The following is a 17,710-nucleotide window of genomic DNA, read 5'->3' as shown; positions in this document are numbered from 1 at the left end:
AAGCTGAAAAGGTAGCCTATTTTCCATGATGTCTAGCAAGGTTTTTGCCTGAAACATCTTTTCTGCTTTTTTTTTTTTGTTTGCAAAGATTGCACTTTTTGTGACAACATTTCATTTACTTACCTCCAAATGACTCCACTGCTTTCCTGCAACAGCTCAAAAGGGTTAATATCCCCTCTTTGATGGCAAACATGGTATAATTAACGCAAACTTCTTAAGTATCCTGGTGACCTGTAGATGGCCACATGAGAATTTTGTTATTTACTGACTTGCCAAACGTTTATTGCTTATAGCAGGACAAGTGGGAAGCAGGCATTAATTTTGATGCCGTTATCTGTGATTGTGTGTAAAGTTCACAGTGGAGAGAGCCCACGTGTCAATTGCAATTAAACATTTCCCTACTTTTTTAATGGATTTCATGTTGGGGAAAGGATTTGGGCTGGCAGCCTTGCAAAATGAAATCCTGCCCATCTGCAGAGCAGGCATGACACCGCCAGACGTGGGACAACTTCCCCTTACCTGCAGGCTGCGAAAGCAAGCAGTCTGGCGCCACGGAGCATTTGATCCTTGCCTTCTCCACAGAGACAGTCAAATCAGTACCAAGTGTGGCAGGACACAGGGGGAGATTTTGTGGTGTGACATCTCTCCTTGGAAACCAGCCTGAACACCACCAAAAATGAAGCCAAAAGTGGCTATCAGGTGAATATGTTCATCTATCACCAACCTGGCTGGGATTAGAAGGCATGACCTAGAAGTAAAACGCTTTGTTTAGCCCAACTCCCTGGGCCATCTGGTCCTCGCAAGTAAACATTTCTAAGTGAGATTAAGTGACTGTTCTTTAAGCATGGTGATATGAGTGCAAACCAGGCTGCTCTGGATCCAACAGATCAAACCTCAGCATCAGGGCAGCCGGCTGGTGCCGATTCAGAAACACCATTTGCTTGAACAGCTTTGGGTGCAATTCCCTTGCCGTCGGCTTTGCAGTCGATCCTGATTCAGTCTGCTGTGTCCCTGGCAGATCCAGGGCTGGCCCTACACCTGGTGCTCTGACTGTGCCAAGGTGCAGCGGGGAGGTCTAGGGCCCCATCAGTGGAAACTTCTGGAAAACACCGCAGTGAGAACTACGTTGCATACGCGGCAAGAACTATGTCGTGTTTCTGAGCACCAAAAACTCAGCTGCGCAAAACACAGCTGCAGGGTAGGAGATACAGCAGGAAAAAGCAGTCGGCAGGTAGTAACACAATAGAGAACTAACCCCTCCTCCAGGGAAAGGCTTCTACATACCACCGAGGGAGGGAACTGCTACTGTTTGGTCTATAAAAACTGAATCAGGGTAGTACAATGTTAACCCAGCCTATGCGGCAATGCCAGGGAGAAAAGAGCTACCTGCCTGTATTCTGCTCCCTGCTTCTCTGCGTGGTTCTGCATGCTGGGCTGCAGCGAGCTACTTGGAGGAAAGTTAACTCTGGCTCAGGAGGGTCAAGAGCATGTTTAGCCCATTTGGAGTTGGGCCCATCAATGCCAGGGGGTAAACACGGACTCTTGTTTCTCCCAGTCACTTCAAAGTCTTCCCCAGTGCTTTTATTTTCCTCTGGAGTCTGATTCTGCTCCTGGCTGCTCTGCATCAGGCAGAGAGGACAGGGCAGATTCCTTTCCCTGGGATACAAGAGCTGGAGAAGAGCATTACATTGCTGTTTTCGTTGTGGCTCTTTATCTCCGGTCCTTTCATTCATCTCCCACCTGCCCATGTTGGCATTTTGCTCCCCTTTCCAGCAGGCTGTTCTGCTGCAGTGATTTCAGGGTGTCCCTGGAAATCCCTACAGGATTTTGCTGTAGAGTTCAGATTTGTTTACCATCTCCCACTGCATTTCAGTCCTTCCTCTAATCTTTTTTTCATTGGCCTTCATAAAGATTGAAAGTAAAAGCACCCCGGTTTTGAATGTCAGTCTTTTGGACAAGAGCTAGATGAACAGAAAAGAACAGACCAAAACCATTCATGTAAACTTTGCATCCATGAGCACTCTGATCTATTGTGGCTGTGCACTATTTTTCTCTATCCCAACATAAATCCCGCCAGCAGAGGCAAGATGTTTTTCCTGACAAAGCACATCTCAGGAGAAAGACCACTGCCTCACTAGTGTTAAGACTCACCCCCATACCTCACACATTTACTTTCTGACCGCAAGCAAAGTTACGGCACTCTGTGCCTTAGTTTCCCCTTTGCAAAACAGGCATAAGAAAGGCATGACCTGCCCTATCAGCCACGCGCGAGTGCTGACTTGCTGCAGCCTAGCAGACTTCTGGGCAAGCTGGAACAGACGCCGGTGTGTGGCGTGCACTGATAGGCACCGGGAAAGGGCACAGCGCTCTCCTCTCCGGCTTCGAGGCTCCTCCCCGCCTTCGCTGCAGAGCTGGTGCGCTGCCGTTAGCCTCCCCGTACAGCTGGCTGTGGCAAAAATGACACATTGGAGAAATTAGTCATTGGAGTGTATCGCCCGGCTGCTCCCAACTGCTACGCACACACACACATGCACAGCCCCACACGCACGCACATGCACTGATTTCAGCCCCATCCCACTGTGAAGCAGCCCTTCCTCCATCTCCCATGCTGTCAGCCTCTGACCTTCCTTTCACGTGCTCTAACGGTCACTAGAAAACAGCGAGCGAACACAGGCGCGGTATTAAATAGCCCTAATTTGTCTCCAGGCCTTTCCCCTCCTCCCCCCCGCCTCGGTCTCCCGCGACTTAACGTTTAAACCAGCTGAAGTTTACAGCAAATCAAAGCCTCCCCATAGGCCCAGATTGTCTAAATACGGAAAACAGGAAGTGAGTAACCTTCGACGGGAAATCGTTCATCCGATGGAGGCCAAGACCCAAGGCCCGGCGCTTTGCAGTCCTGCCCTCGCCGAGGCAGACGCAGCGTGTACCGAAGGGACGCCCGGCGTTTCGCAGGAGGGAGTGGTTTAGCGAAACTTTTGCTTCTCCTGTGGTCAAGCCGTGGCCGCGCCGAGGAAGGGGACGGTGTTTGTGTCTGTGCAGAACAATACACGGGCAGCTGGGGGGGGGGGCGTTTTCGAGAGGATTGGAATGAGGAAGGGATGGAGACGGACCCAAGAGGAGGAGGAGGAAAAGGGCAAAAAGATGCCTGAATCCAAACTAAAGCTGTCTCTTGCTTCCTACGAAGGTGAAGAAGGCAAAAAGCGTGTTGCAGACTGCACCGGGCTGTTTCCAGCGCAGAAAGGCGGGAAGAGGTTTTGTGCGACAGCCCCCTCGGTGATAAAGCGGAGAACACTTCATTTCCTAGGCAGAGAGAATAATAATTTATTTTTGTAGAATGGCTTGCTTGCTTTTCCCCCCAGGAAAGATCCCAAATTATTTTACCGGCTGTTTATCTAAGGTTTATATTATTCACTACTGAAATGCAACCATTACTGGGGTGGAACCTAACAGCTGTTTAACAACTCAAAACAATGCCTCTTTTTTACAGAAGGTCATATTAAGATCCTCTCTAACTGAAAGCGAACTTCTTGTTACATGCCGGATTCACAGGAATTGAAGCTCTCGTCAGATTTACGCTTCTGCCAGAATCACAGAAACACCAAAGAAACCAGGCTGCGCACACGCAAACACCCCAGCCGTGCCTGAGTCCTGCTCCAGCTCTGCGCAGGGCTAACGAACCGCACACACAAAGTGGCCCCTGGGCCATAGATAAATTTCTTCTGACACCCTTGGAGCCTGCACCTATGCTCATTTGCCAGTTTTGCTTTGGGCAGGTCATGGGATAAACACCAGAGGCCAGGCCATATGGTCTCTGATTTGAAAAATGGAAAGAGAAAAAGACGGCGGGGTCTGATTTAAAGTTTGGCACCGCTGTGGAGAAGATCTGGGTTGGTTTGTTCAGTCCTGGTTCCTTGCCCTGGGGCTGAGCACGCTATGGCTGAAGGGCGTTCCTTGGGCAGATGTGCATGCAGCAGGACAGACACTCTCCAGAGGACATCCATGCAGAAGGCACAGCTGGAATGGAGACACCTGACCAGGACGCTACATCTGCAAACACCGGCCTCGAGAGAAACGTACAGAGATGGGCTTCCAGGGGCAGTTGCTTGGTATTTTGAGGAGGGCAAGTTGGAGATGAAGCTTCTAGTCAGATCTCTTGGCACATGCAGATCCATATCAGCATTTCAAATACTGCTGTGAATTTACCTTTTAAAAATTATATTTTAAATATTGTTTTTAGGCAGAAAGATTTTTCCTCTTGCTTCTACAATTTTTTTGTGCACTGATTTCCCCAGATTTCCCATGGTTTATGTGGGAGAGTAAAATTGGACTTGTGGCATTTGCTTCACAGAGATTTTTTTTCTCATGCATAAAGGTAAAGCTTAGCTGGTTGTTCTGCTAGCAAACCAGCTGGCTAGGAGAAAGATGCTCTTAATCAAACAGCCTCACTGCCTCTCTGGGGAGAACTCACTGTCTTTTTCCCATCACAACAGGTTTCCTCTTTTTTCTCTGGTGGGCAGGTGTTGTCCCACTGGGATGTGGAAAAGGGCAGGCTCTGATCCCGTTAAAGATAGCCCCATTGGTAATAGATCAGAGGGGCATCCCTAGGTTGTGGGAGAGTATGCTTGTCTTGCTTCACTGGCCGGTGAATAATAGAGCTGGCTCTCAGTGGTACATCCAGGGTTTTTAACAAGAGTTCTGTTCTCCAGAGGGATAATGAAAGGGAAAGGAACCTGGAGGGTGATGGCTGTGACCAGCATTGCCAGAAACCACAGCTGGTCCTGCAAGCAGTGGGAATGGAAATGATGCTGCTATCCAGGAAAGATGTAAAGAAATGCTCCCCCTCTGCATTATTTGCTTTTCTCTCTTCCTCCATCTCTCCCACAGCAGACTGACTTCGAAGGATGCAGAAGTGAATTTTGCTCCAATGGAAAGTGAGACACAGATAATCCTGGAGATGGAAACCCCCAGTTTCAGCCATCCTTTGGTCCTTCCATCTGGATGGTTGCAGCAGCTGGGAAGAAGGATTGGGTGCGCAGGCTAAAGGTGCTTGGAGACCTCCAGCCGCATCCCTAGTCTGGATGACCAGGGAAAAAGGTCTGCGGCTTGCCCAGCAGAGCATGTCTGCCTCCAGTCCAGACATAGCATGGAGTAGCTCTTCTTCTGTTCACCTTGTGCTCATGAAGAGTGAGCTAGTAGCAGGGATCTCTGGCGCATTTTATTCTTCTGTGCTTTCTAAAGTGATCCAGTTGGCAACTCTGTTGTGCTCAGGAGCTGCAAAACCCTGAGATCCAGAATGGGCTCTATGCCTGTTGGCCAAGGTGCTCAGTGCCTCTGTCTGCTCTGTAAAGGGAGGATTTATCTACCTTGCAGAAGATTGTGACGATGCATTAGTCTATGTTAGTGCAGGCCTTGGACATGGTTACGTCCCAAGAATAAATGCTCGAAGCTGGATACATGCAGCAGCCAAAATACGTAGCTGTGATTGCTAACCATGCCATAGGCACGTTTGCAGGTATGCACCAGCACTGTGGGCCAGAGGCTTGTCTCAAATGAAGGAACAACCCTTACAGACACTGTGTCCAAGCTCGGGCTCTTTGAGTTTCCTTTTCTTGGTAGTTCCCTTTGGCCATTGCCATTCCAGCTCCAGCAAGGCTGTCCATGAGGGACCTGTGCCTGCTTGGCAAAGGCCCTGCATCCTTGAAAGAGTTAACCCCTGAGAGCTCCTGACTCAATCCACAGGAATGCAGCCACCTCAGGTGGGGTCTCACTGGGGCCAGCCTTGAACACCGCCTTCAGAGGAGCCTGCACAACTCTGCACTCGACATGGCTGCACTTGCTTGTGTCGGAACCGAGAAGGGCGGAGAAGGTACCAGCGTGTTAGAGAGCTAGCTATATTTTAACACGCACTTTTTACTTCCTTTTCCTGTGTTCTTCCTAAGTGCCCCATAGAAATTACATTCCTTTTGGCCCATACACCCTGCATGAGTTGGACACCTTTTTATCTACCCCCTCTTTCTCAGTGCTCTCTTTTCAGTGTTTCACTCTCCCGTTTATATCCTTGCTGAATTTACCTCTGTGGCTTGCAAGCCAGCAGCACTGCCTTACTTGTGCTGCCTTAGTCTGTAGAGGGCCTGGGAAGACTGGTCATTCCCTCTGCAAAGCCATCTCTGGAGGCTGTTCCCCTGTGTGATCCAGCCCCTCCACTTGTTAGTCCTGCCTGCAATCACCGCCCCTGCACAGCGTTCCTGCAGGCTGCTTTCACTTTTAGTCCAAATGCTGAACAAACCCAGCTCTCTCTTTATACGTGTATATGTATGTATTTATACACATACCCCCCTCACCACAGAAAGAAACCTATTTTGCAAGGTTTAATATGCTCTGAGTTCTGCTGTGGACTCTTCCTCTTTTGCTGCAGCTGTGGTTTTAGGGCTGGCTTTGTGGGTTTGCGAGAGTCCTTGGATGCCTTGGGAAACGTTCTGCAAAAGCGGACTTTTCTCTCCATGCATTCTGCACTCCAGCCACCAGGTCCTGAAATCTCCATGCACAGGATTTCCCCTCTTTAGAAGAACACAACATCTACATAGTTCCTGACTGATACCACACATTTAGGCCTGCAGTGTCACACACAGAAACAGGAGAGTCAGCTGGACCCTCGCCTATGTCGCCAGCAACACTACCTCCACAACGCAGCACCAGGATGCTCAGAATAGGCTAAAAAACAACATCACAGCCCTGGGGTGGCTGGTGTAAGCTGCTTGGCAGACACTCTGAAAAGAGTAAGATCTTACCCACTACCTTCATGTCTCCATCCATGACAAGGGAGAAGCAATACTAGCTACCTTCCAGAAATAAGAGAGAGCCTGCAAATGCCAAATACACTGTGAAGCAGAACTAGGGCTAGGCTCTCTGCCTCTGTCGTGCTTGCCCTAGTTACTCGCAAGAGAAAGTGAGTTTGGCGTCTGTGAGCTGAGGATTCACCTTGCACAGAGGGCACCAAATGTAGTTTGCTTGGGTAGCGCCTGCTGCACTGGCGGCTCCAGCCCACAGTTTTGTGACGAGCTTGACAGCACTATCCCTTTGAAATGCCCAAGTGTTGCTCAGGGTTTGCAAAAGCACGGGGGAAGTCATCTCTTGCCATGAAGACAGGCCTCCTCGGGTTAGACGGGGGCAAGAAGGGGTCCGCGCAGGGGCAAACATACTCCAGCCGCAGCACAGCGCCTGCCCGCGCGCCTAACTAGCCAAGCGGCCCTGCAGCGTTAGAGCAGCCTTGAGGTGGCTCCGATGCTGGCAAAGCACACTAATGCTACGAAAAAAAAGAAAAACCCACAAAGCAACACAGATTTCTCTCAAGGTGAGTCAGGGTGAACAAGAGAGTCGTTCAGCCTTGCCTGCTGGTGCGCGAGCCGGGCGCTGCGGCTCCCGTGCACGGAGCTGGCAGGCGGCGGGAGGAAGGGAGATGGAGGCGAGATATTTTGCCGTGGAATTCGCGGCCTTGAAGCTCCCTCCCCTGCCTCCCGCCGCCTCCTCTGGCGCGCAGCGAAAGAAGCCTCCTTTGTGGCAGCGGGACGGGAGGCGCGGGCGCGTGAGCGGGCTGCGGCGCGGGCGCGCGCGCTCTCGAAGGCGCCCGGGGCCGTTTCTCAGAAGCCTCCATGCGTGTCTGGAAAGGTGCATCAGGCAGCGGAAGCTGCGAAACCGCCAGCGTGCCCAGGCCCCAAATGACTGCTTTTTCACGGCCTTTTGTACGGCGGCCCCCCCCCCCCACACCCACTACACTTCTTCCTCCTTCCCTCCCCCCTCTGCCCCCACGAACCACAGCGCCGGGGCGGGAGGCGAGCGAGGGGCACAGCCGCAAGGCGCCGGCGCTGCCGAGAGCCATGGCAGGGAGCGGAGGCCGGCAAAACAAGCCACCTGCGGCGGCCGCCTGCCCCGCGCGGCACCTCGGCCCCCGGCGCAGATCAGGGCTGGCAGCCGGCTCCGGAGGGAGCCCGCCCAGCGTCGGCCGCGTCGGAAAAACCATGCCCCGGGCAGGCGATGGGGAGACCCTGAGGAGGGGGAAGGAAGCGGCCGCCGGGCGGCTTGTAAATCTCCCTCCCTGCAGCCGCTGTCCCACTGGCCGGGCGACTCGGCAGGCCACCGGCGCCCCCACCGAGGCCCAGGCCTGGGGGCGGGGGAGCTGCCAGCGACGGGGAAAGGGGGGAAACGGTCAGTTCATCTCTCTTCTGCCGCTCTTCGAAGGGGGTGAGCCGGCCGGCCACTCCCGGCGGGGAAGATGGCGGCCGGGGCCTGCCCAGGGCCTGCGGGGGCCTTCTGGGCCCTGGGTGACAAGTTCACCTGCAATTCACCTCCGGGGGGGGGGGGGTCCCCTTTTAGCATCTGTTTCCAAAATAATGGGGACAAAAGAATGGGCTATTTATCACTGTCCCCACCCACCGAATTACCTGGCATCCCTGCAGGGCCTGGGGTGCCCAGGCCGGGGCCAGGGGGAGGCAGGGAGAGGGCCGGCATGGCTGGAAAACCCTGGTGGCTGGAAAACCCGCTGCTTTTTGCACCTCTCCGTTAGCAGCAAAAGTTTCCTCTCCCCGCACTGGTTTCTGAGGGAGGTGTTCGCACCGGGCCGAGGAGCGAGAGGGCAGCCCCGGCCGTCCCCAGCGGGCAGGACGGGCTCCCCCTTCGCCGGCCTCGGCCGCGCAGCCCCTGCCCGGCCCAGGCACCTTCTCCCCGGGGAAGCAATTTGGCTCCGAAGCACGTGCTGCGACTCTCCGCGTGCGAGCGAGTGCGGGGGATGCCGCTGTGTTTCCCAGCAAGCTCCCGGCAGCGGCAGCTCGGCCCTCGCGGAGTTACGGCTATCAGCGCCATCGAGACAACGCGCCCGAACCAAATTAAACTGCCCCGCGCCATTGTGCTGAATGCAAACCCAGCTGGAAGACGGAGAGGAACCTGGGCGCCGGGAGGAGCAAAGGAAAGGGCTGTCCTGAGGTTCCCGTCGAGGCCCCAAGACTTTATAAAGACCCAAACTCTAAAGATACTCGGCACTAAAAACTCAGATCCACCTTCCTGAATAGGATAGAGCTCCTAGTTTTGGGGCACTTCTGGTTCAAAAATAAACCCCACACAAATGAAAAAAAAGAGCATAATTATTTACCTTGCACATTTTGTGTAGAGCAGAAGGTATTGGGTGACAGAAAAGAACTGTCTGGGAAAATGGGAACCTGCCAAGTGGGAAAGACAAATTCACCATAGCAAAGAAAAAAAAAAATCACATAGTGCCAAAGGAGAAAAGAGAATACAGTGAGAGGAATTAAGAAATGGAGCAAGTAAGGTGCAATGTGAGGAAGTCCTGAAATGTGCCAGTGTGTAAGGAAGATGGGAGTCCTTATACTGCACAGTAAGTAAGGTGTGATAGAAAAAGAAGAGTAAATAAAGAAGAATGCAAGAAATAAAAGTGTACAAAGCCTGCTCAGCGATCTAAGGATTAAAAAGAAAACCTTTAGTAGAAATGGAAAACAGGGAGGCAACCAAACAAGAATATTCAGTCAGTTAAGGCTTGCAGGGAAAAGATAAGGGCAGCAAAAATGCAGAATGAGTTAATTATAGCCAAAGGGATTAAGGAGAATAAGAGGCCTTTTACAAATATATCAGGGGAAACAGAAGCACTAGGTAGAAGGTGGGTCTGTTAATAATAGGTCAGAGGAGGGAAGGAAAATAATGAAACAAGGGACACAAATCATGCCAACAGCAGTGTGGGCATCTTCCTGTTACCAGCTGGTCAGAGACCTCCCAAGCCAGCATGACGTGTCTCCATTGACTGAGACTGGTTTTAACCCAGAGATTCCCCCACCCACAAGGACAAATCTGAGCTGCAATCACAGCAGAGCTAGGTATGGAAGGGTGCCACGAGTCTCCCTGGGCCATGCCTGACACCAACCCTGCGGAAATCAGTATGAGTATTTGCAGTGATGTAATTGCCTCACCTAAACCAGGCTTGTACAGTAAAACAGCGGGGGCCGATGGAGGAGAAACTGCCCCGGTCTTTGTGGTGTAAGAGGCTGAGAGAAGCATGTGCATGGAGTTGAGGCCCACATATGCAGAACGATTGCCTTAGAAGACCTGCTTAAAACACCTCAGTGGGTGATAGACCAACTGACCAATAGACCAACCTCATTAGCTTCTCCTGTGGCTTTGGCCAAGTTATTTCCTCTCTCTGTCTCAGTCATCTCCCTGCAAAGCAACAGTAATAAAATCCAATAAATCCCTTGGGGCTGGAAGCAGGGATTGACATGTATTAGGACCCTGCAAAACTTGCCATTTCCCTGATTTGTGGGCCAAATTCTCACCTTTTAAGAAAGGCTGCACAAGGATTTTATACCTTTCAGGTGTGCAAGCATTCCTGCAGTCAGGATTTTGGCTTTCTCCCGCTCCAGAAATAGTTTGCCCCCAAATCCCAGGTTTTCCTTCTCAGTTCCTTTAAAAACAGAGGCTCTGTTGGGAAAACTACAAAGTATTTTGGAAAGTCAAAAAGAAGCGCCAAGGGGTAGAAACCGTTTCAGCCGGGTCTTTCCCAGGAGGAAATCCAGCGCGTCCTGCCCGCCTGTGGGCCTGTTTTGCATACTGGAGGCTTTCCTTGAACGCAGACCCCTCAGGCACCCTCCAGCCCCCATCTGCGAGGGAGTCGCACAGGAACACAAAGGGCGAGCTCCTTTGTCCAGGGAGACAAGGTGCCAACCTGCCTGTCTCTGTTTACCAAAGGGAGGGATGTTACTGGGGTGAGAATGGGGGCTGGGAGCATTGCTGGGGAGGGGGCCATTTGTCCTCCATTCCCAGCTCGGAGGCACTTAGCCCTCCCTTCTGCCACTCCTTGCTGTCTCCTTCTGATTTTCATGTCTTGCCAGCTTGGTTTTGAAAAGCTTTAGCTAGTTATTTAGTCAGAAGACTGTTGATTAAAAAAATAATAATAATAAATAAATTTTAAAAAAGACTCTATTCCTGCAGGGGAATCCAGGGAAGGGCCTCACAGTCCAAACTCCAGTGACCTGATTCCCTACAAATGCATCCACTGAAGACGCATGGTACTTTTGCCCATGCATTGCCCCATGGTAAGATGGCTGCATGCACACATACGTGCCTCTGTCCTTCACTCACTGCCTGACTTTTCCTCCACCTGCATCCCTGCGCCATCCCCTACAGAGAGCAGAGCAGCTTCGTCATCAGTAGATTATTGGGGCAGTGGCTGAGGACAGACCTGGCACTTACATCAGTAACTGAGCCATGCCAGTAGACACTTGTCTGAGGATGAGGGCTGACAACTCCCTGACAATTTTCACTAGGACATAGTGCTAGCTAATGCTGCTGCTAAGTAACTGGAACATCTCAGCTCTCTGCATGATTTTCTACCAAGCTCTATCCCTGCCCAGGGCTGAACCTGAACAGTTTTGGTCAGACATGAAGGTGAGTGAACGCCCTGATCACACACAGCCTTTCACCTAGAGCACATTCCTGCATATTCCTGGTGCAGGTCCATGACCCACTGCAGCACTGCCCCGCAACCACCCATTTGCACATTTAACCATGGTAGCAATGGACAAACCTGGCCAGCAAAATGCAGTGATATTACACCAGTGCTGAGCATATGACTCTACAGGCTGGTCACTGACACTTCAGCCTCTCCTTCCACACTCATCCTACCTACCTCAGACACCGCACAAATAACAAAAACACTGTCAATCCCTCCTCCCTCCCCTTTCACCCACGCTCCACGTTACAGGGTGAAGTCAGTGCTCTCCATCTCCCTGCTGCCTTTCTGCACTTTCAACCCAAGCGTGTAAAACTGCCCAGGGAAGGAGAGGTTACAATAACAGGAGTCCGTAAGAAAAGAAAGGGAAGGTACTGACCTTTACAGACCTACCCTTACCCTAGTGAGGTGTGCTGGAGCTTTTACCAGCATGACCTGCATTGGGTGTTTTGTCAGAGGGAGTCTCCAGGGCGATGCTGAGCAGGAGGATTGGAGGAGCTATAATAAATAAAAATATATACGATCATTTTTTCTTCCACCCTCAGGTTGAAGAATGACATACAAGTGATGCTGAGTGATGTCATTCCCTTCTATACATATGTTCCCCCCACTTCTTGCTATGCCTGCCCAGCAGAATTACAACAGGAGCCTTTATGCTTCCTCTGAGACTCATCCAGCCTGTTGATCCCCTGAGCAGAGGCCTGCTGCAGCAAAACTAACCTCCTCTTTTTTTTCCCCTTTTCTTTCTGAACACCCCTCGTGTGTCTCCCAGCAGCCTGGAAGTAGGTTCAAAAGATCCCACCAGAAGGAGAGTTGGTTTGGGGGGAGAAGAGGTAGAACCCAAGCCAAGAAGCATCAGCACCGAAAGAAGCAGTAGCGGTGGCAGCAGGCTGTGCTTTGAATGATCTCATGAATCAGCCATGACATTATCTACAGTGAAATGCCTGGGAAGGGGTTTCCCATGTTCTACCCTGACCTGGAAGGTTGAATCCACAGGGGCCTGAAAGGCATTTTGATTACCAAAGACAAAGGCTAAATCAGAAGGAAATGATATTTTATTTAACCTCTGCATCAGGGTGGGGGCCTGAGGGGAGGGTAGAGGCAGGGGGCGGTGACAGAGGCATGGGGATAATACCAGGGGATTCAGAACAGATAATTCAGTAACATATGGGCTTTCACTACAGCAGACTGTCCCCACCAAAAAGCCAATTTCCCTTGACATGCTGTCAGTCACTGCACAGGGCTGCCCACTGCCATACTAATGCACTGTTTGGTGCCAATACGGAATTTCCTCTCGGGAAAGTGCTGCAATAATTGTGCTTCCCAGACAACATGCCAGAGCCTGGAGTCCTTATACAGGCAAAGCTCCCAGGGACACCCTGACTTGGCTCCAAAGTCATTTAGGGCTCTGAGTACTCTGCATCCTGAAGGGTGAGGCTGCGGGACTGCAGAGCAGTGGGTGCAGGGAACAGCTCTCCTATAGCTGCCCCATTCCCAAAGTGTGGCCAGTAGCTGTAAAAGGAATCAACATCAAAGGGCTTTCGAGCAGTTGCGTGATGTTGGTTTGCCCCCTTGTTTACGGGCAATAGAGCTACAAAGGCTTTGACTACTTTCCTAACATGACATTCCTGTGGGGAGTTGCTGCAGATGCCCTGGGGACCCATGTGATTGGGTGGGAGGGTGCAGAAGGGCTATCCATGTGGTGGAGAGGGATGGCAATAGTGCCTCTGAGGGAAGGTGGGCCCACACCACCCTGGGTGGTGGCTTTTTGCAGTAATGCCTGGAAGAGTGGGGGGCTGTAGCTGGGCAATGCAACTGGAGGTGCCCGCAAGGTGAAGTCTGGGCGGTGGAAAGCAGTTAATGCCCACTCTGGCCTCCTTCTGATGAATCTGATAGCCCATGCTTTCAAAGCTGGGAAGACAACTTGCAAGTCTGAATGTCTCCAGGTCTTCTGTCAAGCTCAGCCTTCCCTGCTCAGATTTCAGCCAAGCCATAGGCACAAACAGGGTGGATCAGAGAACCAGAGGGGTGAGAAATGGTAAAGACCTTCGCTCCAGATTTTCTCTGGTATTTCATCAGGACAAGTAGGCATACAATAACATTTTATCACTTCCTTTGGGAGGTGGTTTCCACACCTCTTAAGTACCCAAGAACAGGTTGTATTTTGCCAAATTTCTGTTTTTGCTCTAAGTAGAAAATTGTCATGGAAGTCAGTAAGAATTTTTACAAGTGCAAAGGACTAGAAAGTGACCCCCCCCCTCAGCCTTCCCACAGTACCAAAATATCACACATCAAAGAACCCCCTGCTGAGATTTGAATTCCCCCTTCACGCAAAGTTCAACGACTGTGGCTTGTCCCAAGCATTTCTATTTCAGACACTTGGTCTTTGACCAAATCATCGCATTTCAGGCTTGTGCTGAAGACCTGGGGACCATATTTGTTTGCGTTCCCTTTGCACTGAAGAGCCCAGCCCCAGCCCCCTGTGCTCGGAGCTGTACAGAGACAACATAAACCCCCAGTCTGTCCTAAACATGCTCCCCCAAATACATGTTTCCCTAGAGGCTCTGGATACTTCGGTGCAGGTCACTGACACACACCAGCTCTCCAGTCCTGCGGTGCAGGAAACCTACAGCACAAATTGATCTGCGGGGAGCATGACCCAAAGTGTCAAAACAGGGCCTTTTACATTTTCCACTGCCACCAAACCTGTTTGACTGAATTACAGGTTAAAAAGGCATTGTGTCTATAATTGTTGGGCTTTAGAGAGCATGTCTTTTCCTTTAATGAAATACCTTGCTCATTCCATTCGAAAAGGAACCAAAGACTTCTCAGGTTTATGATAAAGTTGTAAAAATTTTATTTACCCCATATTTCCTGCTGGGTTATTTACGAGGCATTTTGTCAGTTCTCATAAAACTGCCTAGTAAAATATATTTTCTTACAAAAAAAAAAAATCATTTGTGCGGAACATCTTGAGAGCAGCGAGGATAGAGTTAATGGGATACACACACGTTCCGACCCTGGGAGAAAACAAAACAGAACGAAAGCCAGGCATTGTTGTGCTGTATTAGTTAATAATAGCTTTAGAGCTAAAATCCTGCTCCCACTGATGTTACTGGAAGTTGGTCCTTAATATAAAATAATCAGAGAACCAGCTGCCATGAAATGCAGAGCCTCAAAGTGAACCTGAAATGCATCAAAGCACCCAAAAAACACATTTTTCTCCACTGGGATTTCACAAGTAACACCAACTCTAGGAGAGCTTTTTCTCTAAAATATGATAGTGTAGATTTAAATAACACAGAGATAGATGGAAATCTTCACTCAGAGCTTGAACCCAAGGCTGGCTGATGGTTAATACACTAACTTTTACCTAATTAAGGTTCAAGACACAAGAAATGAAGCTACTGCAGATAAATCTGGAGGAAATCTCACCTTGGGAGTTGCTGTCAACAGCCTGGGCACAGGAAGAGCATGACCCCCTCAGTCCAGATGTGGCCAAGGTAAATTTACACCTCTCGTGGAGTACAGCTTTTCAATTTTGTATCACATGTTTGCATCTGCTCTTTTCTAAGCTTGTGCATTTTTTTCAACAGTCCTTACGTTCTCTAATCCCAGTGGGAGCCTTGAACCACTAAGTTTGTTGAGCAGTATTACCCCTAACACCCTTATTTCAAACCTTGCAGATTGACTCTGGCCACACTTAGCGCTTTCAGAGAAGCAGGACACTGGTAAACCGCATGCGGGCGCCAGACTTGGCCAAAGTGCAGGAGGTGTCTTGGCCTGACTCACCCAGGAGCTCGGCGAAGGTATTCTAGCTGGGAGGCACCAGGAGTATAAAGGAAGCAAGAAAACAATGAATAAAACACAAAAGAAAGAACCAGTGAGGGTTGTTTTTTAAACAACAACAGCTAGATGCTGGGAAGTGGTCAGAGGTCTTTTGTTCAGTGCCTGTACAGCACTTAGCACAACAGAGCCCCAAATTACAGCTGAGCTCCTAACTCCTGCCGCTGTACAAAAGTAAAGAAGCAGCAGCCCAATACGGGAAACAGGCAAGGAGCCAGGTTTGCAAAGGTATTAAAGTGTCTAAAGACACAGGGGATATTTATTTACGGATGCTGGTAAAGGTCCTATTTCCTATGAGAGCCAAGGGGCATTAGGCTCGCAGCTCCAGAGCTTTATCAGAGCCACCAGGTGTTATGAGTGTCTTTAGGCATAGGTAAATCTGATTTACCAAATGTCTGCACATGGCCTGTTCTTAGAAGCCACTCTTATGCGGCGGGGGGGGGAAGGTGGTGATGCTCTGCCTGAATCATGCAATAAGGGACAGCATTTAGCAAGGCAACAGGTCCATGCTTGGGGCATACCTGGACCTTGGGGTGTGCTTCTCAAGCGAGACAGTGGGGTCAGAAAGAGTTTGGGGGAGGTGAGGCCAGAATCACCTCTCAGCCTGCTGCTGGGAAGGGGAAGAGGGGGAAATGCCAGCTAAACTGAGCACAGGTGGCTCCCAAGAAAATGGAGAGCAGGAGCATAAAGTAGGGTGTACCAGATCAGAGCTTTAACAAGCAGTTCAGGAACTGGCTGTGATTTTAACAGATACTGTAACCAAACTGGAGCAAACTACCTCCAGTTCAGCCCTGCCAGGAATGCTTGATGCAACAGAAAATGTGTTCTACAATGGTTATGTTCTCCCTAAGCTAAACTAAGTTCAGTATTATAACCCAGCAAGAAATTTGAGTTGGATTCACCCGGAACATTTGTCAGCCATCAAGAAAATAATACAGAGAAACTGCAATCCGAGGAGTTTGGACAGGACAGGACAGGAGAGGAAAAATGTGTCAAAAAGGATCTCTGGAAGTGATTCTGAGCATTGAGTAGATGAAGATGGAGAAGGAAAGCCATTTCTACTCCAGATACCAAACAAGCTCTCAGGGAAATTCCTTCTACAGCTTAATTCATTTAAAAAGAAAACACCTTTGCCTCCCAACTTTCAAGAGGTTTTGGCATCCTTTGCAACAAGCATAGTCACTTGTTCCAGAATCAACAGTTTTGGTCAGTGACTGACGAGGAAGGGCTGCTTTGCCTCAGTGCACCAGGGAGAAACCAGCAGACATGTGGCAGACACCTTATTTGCACTGGTGGGACTAATGCCTTTGACTCAGCTTACAAAAGGTGAGTTGGCAGGATGTTAGCGTACTGCCGACTTTGACAGACTTCTCTGGTGATGAGAGAGCTGCTGGCATCTAAAGAGATCTGGCCCAGGGGGAAAAGTTCCTCCCCGTTCTACCAGACCATTGCTATTAATGGAGTGAATTCCAAAACTAAAACTACAAAAAGCATTTCTCAGTGCTCCAGTCAGACGTCAGAACATATGGTTCTTAAGTTTGAAATCTGGCACTGGCGTTGTCCTTAGGAGAGGAAACATAAATGGAGGCAGATAGCAGAGATGTGCAATAGCCCATGCTGAGGTCTCTGAAAAGTTGCCATTGATTGGCTTCCTTGTCAAGTGACTCCAATCATACAAGCAGACACGAGGCTTATAGCTGCCCTTTTTTTTTTTTTTCTTTTTTGTCTTTGCTACAGGCTGTGTTATTTCTCTTCCCCATTGCCAACTGGCATCAGTAACCAATTTATTCCCACCAAACACAAAGCTATGTGTTGTTTGAAGCCAAGCAGGACCCTCATCTAGGGAAGATTCTGGAGCTATTTAACAAAGTTTAGAGACCGGAGAAGCATCCAGGCTTTCCCACCATAGTAGGAGAAGATGAAATTCTTTAATTGTTTGTGTTTGAGTGTAACTCATATAAAAAGAGGATTTGGGATTCTGGGGAAGCTTTAGCGCTGAGTCTGACCTTAAGCTGTGTTTCTGCACTGCGTTGCACGCTCTCACACTGCGCTCCCAGCACCCACTCTGGGAACGCAGCCCTCACTCACATCCCTCTTACTTAGGTGCACAAAAGGATTCAGGGAGGCAACAGATATTTTATCTCACAGTTAGCACAAGATCTTTTGGGGCCCATGGTCCAGGCAACTTAAAAGAAGCTCTGCATTCAGACAAACACACAAATGCTCTGCGTCCCATTATAGCTCAATCCTCCAGTTAGGCAGAAGTCGCAAAGCAGTTTGAATCACAGATTACTTCCATCGGGTTCTCTCCTCAACCCCTGATTTGAGCATATCTGTAACATTTAGCCTATTCTT

At 49.9% G+C, this 17,710-nt stretch overlaps 1 long non-coding RNA gene across 1 annotated transcript; it reads right to left on the bottom strand.

Annotated features, from left to right (window-relative positions):
* Positions 1 to 524: 524 nt before the first annotated feature.
* LOC106500286 (uncharacterized) lies at positions 525 to 2,979 on the bottom strand. Its single transcript, XR_001295368.2, has 3 exons — positions 2,836 to 2,979; positions 2,250 to 2,446; positions 525 to 660 (listed from the first exon to the last, which is right to left on the bottom strand). It is a non-coding gene; the product is annotated as an uncharacterized lncRNA (long non-coding RNA).
* Positions 2,980 to 17,710: the final 14,731 nt, after the last annotated feature.

The sequence above is a fragment of the Apteryx mantelli genome, chromosome 12 (assembly GCF_036417845.1).
Source record: "Apteryx mantelli isolate bAptMan1 chromosome 12, bAptMan1.hap1, whole genome shotgun sequence".
NCBI lineage: Eukaryota > Metazoa > Chordata > Aves > Apterygiformes > Apterygidae > Apteryx > Apteryx mantelli.
This window is presented reverse-complemented; position numbering and strand designations above follow the sequence as displayed.